At 41.3% G+C, this 13257-nt stretch overlaps 1 protein-coding gene across 3 annotated transcripts in view; it reads right to left on the bottom strand.

Annotated features, from left to right (window-relative positions):
* The window catches only part of LOC105828753, a 171589-nt gene that overhangs the window by 119544 nt on the left and 38788 nt on the right, over positions 1-13257 (bottom strand). For 2 of the 3 annotated variants that reach the window (XR_004964706.1, XM_036292319.1), the window contains exon 1: positions 5563-6012. The exons of the other annotated variant lie outside the window; for it this stretch is intronic. The gene's annotated coding sequence lies outside the window, so the exon portion shown is untranslated. Of the gene's footprint in view, positions 1-5562; positions 6013-13257 lie in introns of those variants that run through there. 3 annotated transcript variants of the gene reach the window in all.

Below are 13257 nucleotides of genomic sequence, written 5' to 3' on the forward strand. Positions count from 1 at the left end.
CTTAATCTTCCTCATTAATGAGTGAGAGAGAGAGGAGCTTTAATACAACCGAGAGAAATTACAATTTCCAACATTTCCAACATTTCCAGTTAATTAGTTTTTCCTCGGAAACTAAATTAATTAAATCAAATATGTAACTTGACATTAAATTTTGATGAAGATTCAGGCAATTCTTTCATTGCCAGACTGAATAACGCGGGTCAATAATAGTTAGCGCCGAGATCCAATTATCTTTTACACCCCAAAGACGATAAAATGAATCTAGGTAACGGCGTAGGCAGACGTATCGTTTAGGCGACGGCCGACGCCGAATTAACTCTTTTGAATCTTTCTTACGAGCTTACGTCATCCTCGAGTTGCCACTCGGTCAGAGAGGCACACGCACACACGGACGTGCGTTTGACAAGCTACGAGTCAGAAGACTTTTACCAGCCAGTGTGTGCCGCTATGAATAACCCGAGTGAATCGGGTCATGTTCAATGTTTCTACGTTTCTTTTACAAGAGGCGAAAAACGTTACGGGGACGACGCGACGCTTGCGCAACATTCGAGATATACGAAAATATCATCGGAAGTGTTCCCTCAAGCCAATTCGATTCCACATTTCCGTTCTACTGTTTCAGGTAAACTATTATGTACGTAAAACATTTTGAATAATCCCCCAGATTTCGCTTCAACGCGTGCCGTATAAAAAACATGCGCGTTATCCGAAACGCGTCATCAATCTTTGTCGCGCGTGTGCACTTTCGATGTACTACCGGACCAACGTGTTGCGTGAAGTGTTCATTAATTATAATTACCCTTCACCGCAGATTGCCATTTCGCATTCCTATAAAACTATTTCGAGCTCGGCCACTGCCGCGGATTTATGAATGGAGGAAATCGGATAATATGGGGAAGAACGGTAATATATAGGTTTGTCTTTCCTCCACCCCCTCTCTTCTCCCGTATCTTTTGGACTCTACGAGTTGCCTCCAGCTGTGACTTCTGTAAAACTTTTATGGAACCTAGAAGATACACTACAGCTGGCAACTTCATCGTCTCTTCCACGGTGTTATTAGCAAATCACTTTTTTCTCTTTTAAATGTTCCTAATTCCTCTCTAGTGTCCTACTTCCCACTTCAATTCATTTTTAAACTCTTCCATAAATGATCATTAAAAACCACAAGCTCGAAATCAACTCGAAGTTTAATGTGAGCAAACATATAAAGCAAATGCGCGTAATTTTTTAACGAGTTTAATTAACGTCATACCTATTTTTCTACCCAGTATTTTCCTTTCTTATCACTCTGGTAAGACTCTCGTTGAATAGCAAAGAGATTATACAGATACAGATACAGATACAGATTCACCTGTTTTGTACACGTGCTTTCTCACCCTAATTCAAACAACATTAATTCTTCGGCATGACAAGATAATTTTTCGAGAAGGTTCGTGAGAAAATCTTCGCGTGATTGTGACACTGACACAAAATAAAGCCAGGCGCACGTCTCAGAATTTCACAGAGTAGGACGATAAAATCTTATCTTTACGAACGGTGATATGCGAGATGTTTTTCGATTTGCACGAAAATAACGCAATAAATCGAGACGTATTACGTTTCATGTGTACAACACCCTCCCCACATTCTCTGGGCGCTTGCGATATTTCGCCTCCTTCGCACCGAGGCGATCTCGCCGAGATGCAGACGGCGAAACGTGTGAACGCCGAAACCTTTTATGTGACGGCTTGATTACGGGATTACGAGATTACGTCTCGCGGGCAGGCATGTTTAAAGTCCCGAGTACGAACGCCGGGTGAACATCTGCGTCTTTGCGACCCTTTCGCGCTCTTTCGTCACGCACGAAACGTGGGCACGTTGCGTACGTTGTACGTATATGTCGTACGTGTATGTCGCGCTTCCTTCCTTCTTCCTCTCTCTCTTTCTCTCCCTAACTCCTTTCTCCGTCTCGCTTTCAGGCTCGTTGGCTTTCCTTTGTCCCCGCGGTGAAACGACTGAAACGGAGTGACCGACGGGAGAGGAACACGAATACGAGCCGTCGCAAATGAATCGGGCGCGCGCTTGTGCACCGAGTCTAATTTTAAGCCACGACCGTAACCTGTTCGCTTACGATCCCCTTTATTTCTTTCCCGTTGGAAAGGGCGTAGGGGGAAAAAAATATTAGCGTTGACTGCGCGCAAACCAACGTGAAAAAACCGCGGCGAGGAGAAGCCGTGTTCTTGTTCTCTCATTTGCACGTCGCGTTGGACCATCGTCTTTCTTCCCTTTCTCTCACCTCTTTCTTTCTCTTTCCTTTCGCGGATCCATCAAATTGGTAATGTTTTTTTGATTATTTTAATTTTTGTTATATTTAAATTTTTTAATAAATAAACAAATTCAAAAATATCTTTGTGTGGTGTGCAGAATCATGAAAAAAATGTCGCGGGAGGAAAAAAGATATTCCCGATACATGCGTGCAATAACGCGTGTGGCTGGATCGACGAGTGGTGATCGCGAGATCGCGCGACGTGCTTGAATTTATCGTCCGCGCGATATTCCACGTAGATGAGGGACGAATGGCGCACAGCGGGGAACGCGGCTTTTGCTCCGAGAGTGCCTTCGAGAATGATATCACTCGCTCTTCTACGTCGCAACATCCGCCGCCGGTGCGGCATCGTGCGTCGCGCGTGGCTCGCTTCTGAGCGAGAGGTGTGATTCACGTCGTCATTACGGATCACCGAGGTAATTGCGTTATGTAAGAGCCGAGACTGCGCGCGGATCGCGACCGGTCCTCTCTCTCTCTCTCTCTTTCTCTCTCTGAGCTTGGGGCTTGCATCGAAATAAATTCCAGTCGCGGAAGAGAACGTTCACTTCTCGTTCTCTCGGCTCGTAATAATCGAAAATAGCAGCATTGAACCTCGACGTGTCTCGTCGGGAAGTGTGTTTCTCTCGATACCCCGACTTAATGCCGAGATTAGATTTGTCTCGGACGCAAGAACTCGACAAAGTTTTCTAACGTGGAAACGAGCTCAACTTTATAGAAGCTACACGGAAAGAATTTTCTCTTTTGAGTTTGCCTCGATTTATTTTCAAAATTCAGTATTGAATCTATCAAAATAACAAATCAAAGAAAATCATACACTGAAAAAAAAAAGTAATATATTCAATAAGATATGTAGTTGCGGGCTGCCAACTACAGATATACTCAATATAATAATATATGCTATTGCAATATCAACATTGTACTTGCATTAATAGCAAATATTATTGTATTGAATATTTTATGTGGTTGGCAGCCCGCAATCACATACGTTATTGGCTATATTACTTTTTTTTCTGTGTATAAAATTCTTCGAAATACTGTCTGAATAAATTGCGAAAATGTTTCATTCGTATTTGGAGTAGCAACTCCCGCAAAATTGCAAAAGACAGCAGCGCCGAATTCTCCAAAGACGTTGTGGCTCCTCAAATTAATACAATTAATCTATCACGATATAATTCGTAAATTTTTACAGTTAATCGGATGGAGAGAGAGAGAGAGAGAGCAGGCAGTTTAACGTAAAATCGTGATAGAGTGTCACCACATTGTATTCTTCCTCTAAATAGAAGCGGCTAATGGAACGCGTTTATTTCGAGATCCGTATCGAAACGCGACGAGATTGCCTCCGCCCAGGGCACGGGTCGTAAACGATAAGCGAGCGTGGCGTATATAATGTCCGAAACGTTCGCGGGCGCACAAACACAAACGCGCCTGGCTCGGCGTCTCTCGTGCTGGCGACGCGACGCGCGGCGTCTGCGAGAAAAGCGATATCGGCCCGATGATCGGAAGGCGCCACCGCGCTTCTGCATTCGACTGCGACGGAGCAAATCACGTCCGAGTTCGACGATCGGGAACGTTGAACGCGCGGCGCCTCCCGGAGAGTTTCGGGCACCTCGCGATTACATTATTCCGCGTTCTCACGCGATGAAGAAAGAGTTTCGGTACAATAACGATCGAGCCTACGCTGAAGAAAAAGTTTGGTCGTAATGATCGAGCCTACGCTGACGTAAAAACAGTTTGGTAATAGCTGTCAGATGTTGGGTAAGACAACGACATTAAATGCTTGATTAATATAACGAAAAAATATTACTTGCTACTCGAAATATTTAGTAAGTACAATCAAATTTAGCGATATTTATATACTAAACATTTTCAAAAAGGTAAAATTATTTTTAATTGCATTAACCAAACATTTAATTGGCACTATTTCACGTAGTATTTGATAGCTATTACCAAACTCCTTTTTCAATGTAGATGATAGTAATTAAGCTTTGGTAAAGTAGTTTCAATTAAACATTCAATTAGCATAATCAAATATTTAGTTCGACGGAATCTTTATCTTCCAGATTAAAGTACAATTTGGTCGGTTAAATTTGAAGGTCTAATTTTCGTGTTTTAATTCAAAAGAAGGACGTCTCCTAAAAAAAGAAATAGTATTTGCATCGTGAAAATAAACTCCGATTTTGGTACAGATGATTTTGCAGATATTAATCGCTCGCGATTGGACCTACACTCGAGTTGAGCGTGAGTCGATCGACGTTAAAATACCTATTTACCTATGAAAAATATCTTATCTGCTCATTTGCATGACGCAACCTCTTCGAGGCACTTTTAAAACCAAATTTTACGATTATCTTTTTGGCGCCCGATGAGTCATCCCCGTCGCCAAATGTAAATAACGCGTGTTCTCTCTTTATTTAGCTACTCCGACTGTACTTGTACACGTTCTACGATTTTATTACAGCTTTTTTTCGCCTTTCGCGAGGACATCTCGTTCCTCCTCCACGGCGATTTCACTCGCACCACGTCGAATTAGCGCACATTAAGGGCAACTATACGCATAAATGCAACGGCATTTGACAATTAAATAACACATATTCGCGACGGTATTAATTATTTAATCTACAATACATACGCGCTTTTACATTTAGCTTCGTTAATTTCACGCGTGCAGCATCAGCTTTTAGCGCGCGCTGATCCGGCGTATAATGCGAGCGACCGAATTCCTATTAGCGTTTACCGACCGAGAGGACGCCGCTCCGGAGCGTGCAATAAATTAATCTATTTCTCCGACATATGAAAGCGAGGGGGGGAGGAGGGGGAAAACACTATTAGGAGCAGCTGGCGCGGGCTATAGTCGCATTCGGATTCGGGCCTTCGGAGCATCGAGCGAAATGACGCGTCCGCGCCATCCATTTCGCGCGATCGAAGAGCTCCGCTTTGCTCCGCTCCGCTCGACTCGGCTCGACTCGTCACCCGCGTCAGCCAACCGGCGAGGGAAACAACCACGCACGAGTCAAACGTGAATTTTCGACGGGTGAAAAACCCGCGCCGGCAGCAACAGCCGCAGCGACGGCGGCGGCGGCGGCGGCGTCGGCGTCGGCGGCGACGACGACGACGCTCGTTATTGAGCGGGACCCGAAAACGCCGCGCTTTCGTTCGTGCGCGTACGAGGACGGAGGACGGAGGACGGAGGACGACGCCTCGGCGCGGCGTCGCGCCGGCGTCGCGCGCGCGCGCGTTTCATTGTCGTTCACTCTCACCTTTTTTTTAGCGCGAAAGTCGCGTCTCGTGCCCGGGTGCCCCGCGTTGATGGTACTGGCGATGATGACGGCGACGACGACGACGACAGCAGCAGCGGCAGCGATGCGGTAATCCAATATGGCAGCCCACACACATGTCAAAACAAACGCACCGTGAGGAGCTGCACCGTGCGCTCCGACATTCGAATCTCGTCCCACCGATTCCCACGGCCGTGCGATCCTCCGACGCCGGCACGTGCCGACGCGGTCGCGTCAAACCGTAGGATCACTGTCGTATTCGCGATACGCGCATACGACGTAACACAAAGCGAGCGAGAGAGAAAGGGAGAGGGGGGGTGACGAGGGGTGGAAGGAGAAAAAAAGGAGGAGAACGAACACCAAGTCCGAACACAGCTGATGAAACGTACGCTGCGAGCGCCCGCCACCGACTGGCGGCAGTGGCGGCGCGAGACGCGTCAGCCGCGCCAGCGCCGCCGGACGAGGGGTGGGGGAAGTCGGCGGCGAGATCTCAGTGACGCTCAGCCGAAACAGGCGTGTCTGTCTTCGGCCGCGGTTCCCGCGACACCCTTCACCCTTGTTTACGCGCGTATTGATACCTATGGCGCGAGATACGATTGTAAGATACTTCTTTTTCTCCTCGCGAAGATGTTTATAGCAAATTGATAATTTCTTCGTGGCGCATTTATTTTTACCTTCAGACCCGCTGCATTTGTCTTCAGTCGCGGATAAATACTATTTGATGTCAGTAGAGAAGAGAATGAAGATTAAAAGTAGCATGTAATTCGCGAAAGGTTTTTGTTATTCTATTTTTAAATAGTACGTGAACAATTTCCGACAGCATTAATTCAATTATATTCACTTTCCCTTTTCTGTGTATGTACATCAATTTGTAATTTTTTTTTATGATACCTGTTACGTAAGGATAATGCCTTTAGAGCCGTGATTCTTCAAGTATCGATGTCTTAAATGCGACGAAGTAGATAATTGGTTACATAGTAGAAATCAGTTCTGCAAGTAGAACAGAACGACGATTAAAGCGTTAACTACGGCGCTGCGGCTCAAACTTGCCGAAACTCAATAAAATAATTACGCCTAATATAATACACGAGTAACGAGAAGGTGCAAGAGCAACGGATGGTAGCAAGGCGACGTGGTGTGCAGAAGTTGCTGAGCAAAACCAACGGCATTAGCTGAAAGGCAACTAGAATTACCGACAAAAAGCCTTGCAGTTGCAAATCTTGGTAAATGCAGGCGCCAATCAAGAGAGAAAACTTGGCGCGCACTATTATTTTTAATAATTATCTTGCATTTTTTTAGTACCTTCTTCGTACCTTAAATATGCAAATTAATTCCGTAAATTTATTAATGCTTCTAAATGTATTCATAATAAATTATAGATATTCTATTACCCCATATTTAAAAAATGTATTCTTAATTAGAGTATAAAAATTACTGTCTAAATTGTTTTTTTTGTTAGTCAAAATAAAATTCATAAAAGTACAAATTTCAAGACTAAAATTAGTTGACCGAATTTTAATTTATAAATTTTTTAATATTGGTAAAGAAAACAAGTATTTACAATTTGGCTAATTAATAACAAAATTTTTGTTGCATTCAGTTTATCCCAATATTTTGTTTCCCAAAATAAATTATTTTAATATTAAATTCAGTTCAAAATGTAAAACTTGGGCTGCACAACGTTGAAACATAGAAAAAAAACAATATTCGCAATATGATTAAAAATATACATTTTCCTCTTTCCCACAACAAGAGTGCAGATGGAATATTAATATAAATTTAGCACTCAGAGTTCTATAGTTACTTGTTGAACTCACATCGAGGCGTTAATTTCCACGCAAAACGGAGGAAAGAGCAATTAACCGCGATCAAGAGTCGTTACAATCCGGCGACACTCATCTTTACACAATGTGCGCCACATCGAGGATCGATCCTCCAACAGGATCCCGGGATACGTGCATACGTCCCCTTCCTCCCTCCTCTCTCTCTCTCTCTCTTTCTTTCTCTCTTGCGGTTATTCTCTCTGTCGTGTTATTTAATGTCCTGCCCTACATTTCCGTTCGTTCGTCTCGGAGCGAATTCGCCGCTCGTTTCCCGCTTAGACGATAATTCAGAGTGGAAGGAAATCGATGCGGCGCACCCTCCGAGGGTGCACGAGATTCGTCGCGGGTTTATGACCGCGGGTGCGTTTTCGCACCGTCCGTCGAGCGCAAAAACCTCAGGCCAGATGTGTACGCGCGCGAGATTTTGTTTTGCGAAACGTTAACGAGCGCAAGCCGCGCGTTCTCTCGCGATTAGACACGAACAGAGAAATTACCTGCCGTTTCCGCGAATTATATGTAATAAAATAAACTTGGAAAATTATCAAAACTCTTTCACCAAAGCTTAGTCACTATCATCTAAATTCAATTATTATTATCAAACTCTTTTTTTTTTGGTGTATATGATACACGTACTACAATTTGCTGCGTGTCCAACAAAACTTCGTTCACCCAACGGTTGCAGAAACGGATGCTGTATTTCACAGCAAAGAACGCGAGGCGTATGCACATTTAATTACAATAGTAATTGTGGACACACGTTACGTCGGTATATATCTTTACGAGCGCCGCGCTCTATTTCATACGCGAGTTCTTCAACCGTTAATAACGAGCCCGGTAGTAATATGCTATTAATACGTTCACCGTGTCAATCTCGAGAGTTTATTTTGACAGGGAATGTTACGCTACGTTTTTTTTTTTGCATCCCACATGATTCTTTGCAATAGATATTTAACGTTAATCTGAAGAAATGCAGATTAAGATGTGGTACGACGCGAGTGTAACGATTCTATCTTTAACGAGCTGATCGTAAAAGGTGAATATAAACAGTGTAAAGCGGAAAGATAAGCGGAAAATAATTGGCAAGAGAGCGGAAGCAATTAATGAATGGAGAATGTTAAAAGGATCCGTGCCTTCTCCTCTGCTGCTGATACAGCGACAGAAGTCAAGAGAGATCAATGTAGTCAAGAGATGATAAATTACTGCCGTCTCGTTATTCCGCGAGTGGATTCATAGACTGTCGGACTAATCGAGGATCGTTTTCTCCATCTCCTTTTCCCTCCTTTGTACATGTACAACGTTTCTCGAAAGAATAAGCCTTAAAAGAACTGCTTCATATGCGAGTTCAACAATTCGTCATTCGATAATCGTTATACCTTCCGATAAAGTTGTACATCGTAAAATGACGAGAATCTATATTTGTTCCTATGACGCAAAACGTGATATTTTTAAAATCGTCCGTGATACCCTCTCTCTTTTTTATCGTCGAGAAGATTTTAGATAGTGATGTTTTACACGTCAATTTATCAGCATCTTAAAAATCTTAATCAATACACTTCTCACATAGCAAAGAAATTGAATTCTCTAATAAAATTCCATAATTGCGATCGAGTTCCTCGATCGGCCCGCATATCATCGCATTTTCTAACAAAGTATTCGCGAGTCGAAAGATTGGATTACCGTAATAATGGACAAGAGCGATCAAGCGTGGGCTTCATTAGCGTAATTACTCGCTCGTTCTTCTAAGATACACAGTCGCGAAGTACACGAAATGCACTCTCGACGTGATACGGGTCGACCTGGGAAAACGAACGATCGATTTTTGGATTAATCGTTTCATATCGAAAGACGGCGTGGCCGGAGTCTCTTCCGACAATGAAACGCGCACGAATGCCGCCGGCGATCCGTTGCTGCTGCATGGTCGAAAAAAAAGGGAGGTACGCGCGCGAGGGGTGCGATCGCGTCGGAGTGGATTACGTCGCGTAAAGTACGATTTATCGTTTCGTAAGGGGTCCGCAATCGAGAACGTCGCCCCGTCGAAACGTTAGTGCTCATAAAAAGGCACGATTTTTACGTGCGGAATGTTCTAAAAATTACTGACATCAAGGCAAATGGAAATGGAATAACGTTTATTTGGGTGTCGAGAAAACTGACAGGGTTGAATTTTTATACGCGAGGACAATTTTTCGTTATATCTTACTACAAAATTTCGCCGCAAATTTGAGTCCGTGATTAAATTAAATAAATGGCAACGAGTTTGAAATAACTCAGCGGTCTACTAAATATTACGAATAATAATAGAAATCTGTATGAAACATATAAAAGATATTTTATTAATTGTAATTATCATATGCTATTAAAATACGCTTGATTGCATTCGTCCTTGATGATCTCGTTTATTAAATCGGTAGTCTCATAAACGAGAGAATTTCGACAGGGAAAACTCATTGAGGGAAATTCGTCGAGGTCCCTGCCGTTGCACAACGAGCAAAAAAGGTGTGAAAAAAAAAATAAAGGCATTGTGTTGCACACGAACAGTCAGGGTTGCGCGCCGTGAATTCACCGACGTCAGTCTCTTTTTCGTCGCCGTAACGACGTCGGCGTAATCGGACTGCAAGCGACGCATGGCATCGCGCGAGGAATTCCGGACGCTAGGAAAGCGTGGGAATAATTCGGCGCGCATTATTGGCGAGCAACGCATATGCGTTTATAAATGCATTCATGTCCGTCGCGCACGTTTCTCGGTCGTCGGCGTATCCATTCGGCGCGCCACGAAGGCAAAACGCGTCGATACGCTCGAGCAATTACGCGCGGATCGCTGTAACGTATAATAATAAGAGAAATATCTCGGATTCGCGCTTTTCTCGCGAGCGAATACGACGAAAGTTTGCGAAATTTGCGAACGTTTCGGCGCGTAGTATTAATTCCCCGCCGGTGTCTTATTAACTTTACCCCGGATATATCTGCGTATAAAGCATTAAGTCAATGTGCAAGGCGCCGCCTGAGTTTGCCTTGCTTTCAAGTTCGACTGCATTATCGGCACTTAAAACGCTCCCTGCGTTCCGCCCTGCGTCTATTACCCCCGAGGAGCCGAGCGTCAAGCGCGTCGCGCGCGAAAATCACGCTCGACTTGCGCGAACGCAATTTGTTTCGCGATGTAATACATTTTATGGTGTTCAACTTTCTCGTGCGGACGATAAGCTACAAAAATTCAATTCTACCGTTTCAGTGAATATTAAGAGGAATTTCTCCTCTAGTTAGAATAAATTTCAGCGGACAGGCGATCGGCAGACGAGAAAAAAATTGATAGAAGACTTAATTACAGCGTAAGCTTTTCGTTAATGGTTCGCCTCACGATATAATTATATTCTATTATGGGTGATTTATGAAATTTTTCTTGATTCCTCGAAGAAATTGCTTCTCGCCTCGTTTGACGTCTTGCGGTATTTTAAAAATATTCGTTTCGAAAAGAATGAGAAAAACAAATAAAAGTAATATGCGATTTGTTTCCTACCAAAGTAATAATTTTTTTATTAAAGTTTTAAAAACAAATAAATTTTCTAAAGAAATGATAGTTGCTTATAAATAACGGTTATTCTTAAGATGCATTATTTTCTTTTGCCTCGAGCGTAAAAATATCTAGTCTCGGCTCCGATAGTTCAAACTAATCTCTGCACTTCATGAAAATTTTGTGAGCAAGAATTGCAAAAATCCGAGTGACGAGAAGGTATATTTTTCATACGACGTACATAACGGTAAAAGTTTAACTCGTCTCTGCCAAGTTACTTTAACGTCACTGATGTGACTGAGGCAAAATGTGGAAAATTGTTGACGTATACGTTTCAAATTTGAGCTACGTTCTACATGGTCCGATTGCTGCATACCTTCTTTTTTCTCCCACACACTCGCATTCCGCGATTAATGCAACGGCAACGTAAAATCACGACATTAACACCTCGGTTTTTTACTGCTGACAACTAATAATACCTTTTGCAAGAATGATCTTCTCCGCAAATGTAAAACCAATTTTAAAAATGTATATTTGATAATCATACTTGGATTTGTTACAAAAAAATAAATACATAGATTGAATATAAATAAGGCAAAATTAATGTTATTAATAAAATTGCATTTTCAAATATTATTATAATATTTGAAAATGCAGGCGTATTAATAATATTAATTTTATCTTATTGCCTTCAATATAATTTATTTATCCAAACATTTAATACTTATTTAATAATAATAATATTAATAATCTATTTTAATATATTAATCTATATAATTAATTTAGGATGCAGAAATTTACAATAATTTCAATAATTTATTTTATATTTCTATCATAGTAGTTAGAGGAAGAACTCTTTTGTAACTTAAAAATGTTTTACGAATGATTAGTTTCTGACATTTGCAGTTGAGTAGCTATTTATATAAGCGAAGAGGAAAGTAAATAATGTATATGTTACAACTAAACCCAAAACAGGCCATTTTCGAAATTGGCTGAAGTTTTCATACTTCGACCGACTTTGTCGGTCACATTACGAAGTTTCATTGAAGTTATTTCACGATTTGGCCACAGCCCGAGAACTAGCTGTAAGAGTATGGCCAAAGAGTATCGTGATTTAAACATTACTCTACGTTATGTTCAAATATCAGTAAATATTTTTTTTAATTAAGTAATATCGTAATTTCTTTGCTGAAAAACTAAACCTGTATATTTAAAATTACATATTGAATTTAGAATTAGTTGGCAAAGTCCGAAATAATTATGGAATATCATATTTTTCGGCCAATTCTGGTTAGTCGGCAAACCTAGACTTGTTCTTACGCAAATTCGCAAAATTTCAGATTTTGATCATGAAAATTACGCAAATTATAATGTTCTCATTAAATCTGTAAAGCTAAATGGATAATTATAATAATACGGTTCTGTGTTTTCAATTATATTCTGGTATTGCATTTAGCTGTTCTATTTCTACGGAGTGTCTCGTGAGAGGTCGTGAAATGGCGAACAAGATGTTTCCGATAACCGATTGCTTCAACAACGATGGTGACTCGTGACCTCAGGTCAAACTGTTAAAGAATACAAACGCGATGGTGTTGACGTTCAATGTCCGCAGAGGAATAGCACCACATTACCAATGTCTTCAAATAACCACAACTATTTTTTCAACTTTTCTACAAACTATGAAGTTCTTTATTATTTGACACATATCATCTTCGATCATAATGTGAACTTATTCTGATAATTAATTCAAATTAAAAATATTAACATAAACATGTTTTGAGATTTAGAATTTGCACTTTCATTGTCAAATCATATTTATATATCTTTACTGCTCATCTATTATTAATTTTAATATTTCGGATTGACATAAATTTAGATATTACAAAATGTAAATAGGAGACTTAACCTTTTTTTCTATAATTAAAAGTTAAAACAAGAAGGAAGCAATTCTTTGAGGAAAACTTACTTTTAACTAATGATTTTAGGTCTGTGTGTGTTTACTAACATCCGGAACAGCAGTTTTAATTTTTTATTCTTTGCATGTTAAATAAACTCTATTAAAAAATATGATATCTTTACTTATTTGCCCAAGCTACTGGATTTTTATTATTATAGGCTAGTACAGCATATAATGCATTGCTCGAGATGTTGCCATCGAGTCGCGAAGAATACTCGTTTTCCATATCATTTAGTCTACAAAGGTCTACACTACAGTTTCGTACGAGTCGAGAGGTGGCTGAAGCCGCAAGCCACAAGTGCATGGGTTACCGACGCGACGGTCACCGGAGGTTAAATGGTTCTCGGCTTTTAAACGGCGATATTAGTTAAGTTTTGAAGCGAGAGTCAAGT

This window comes from Monomorium pharaonis, chromosome 9 (assembly GCF_013373865.1).
Source record: "Monomorium pharaonis isolate MP-MQ-018 chromosome 9, ASM1337386v2, whole genome shotgun sequence".
In the NCBI taxonomy this organism is placed as follows: Eukaryota; Metazoa; Arthropoda; class Insecta; order Hymenoptera; family Formicidae; genus Monomorium; species Monomorium pharaonis.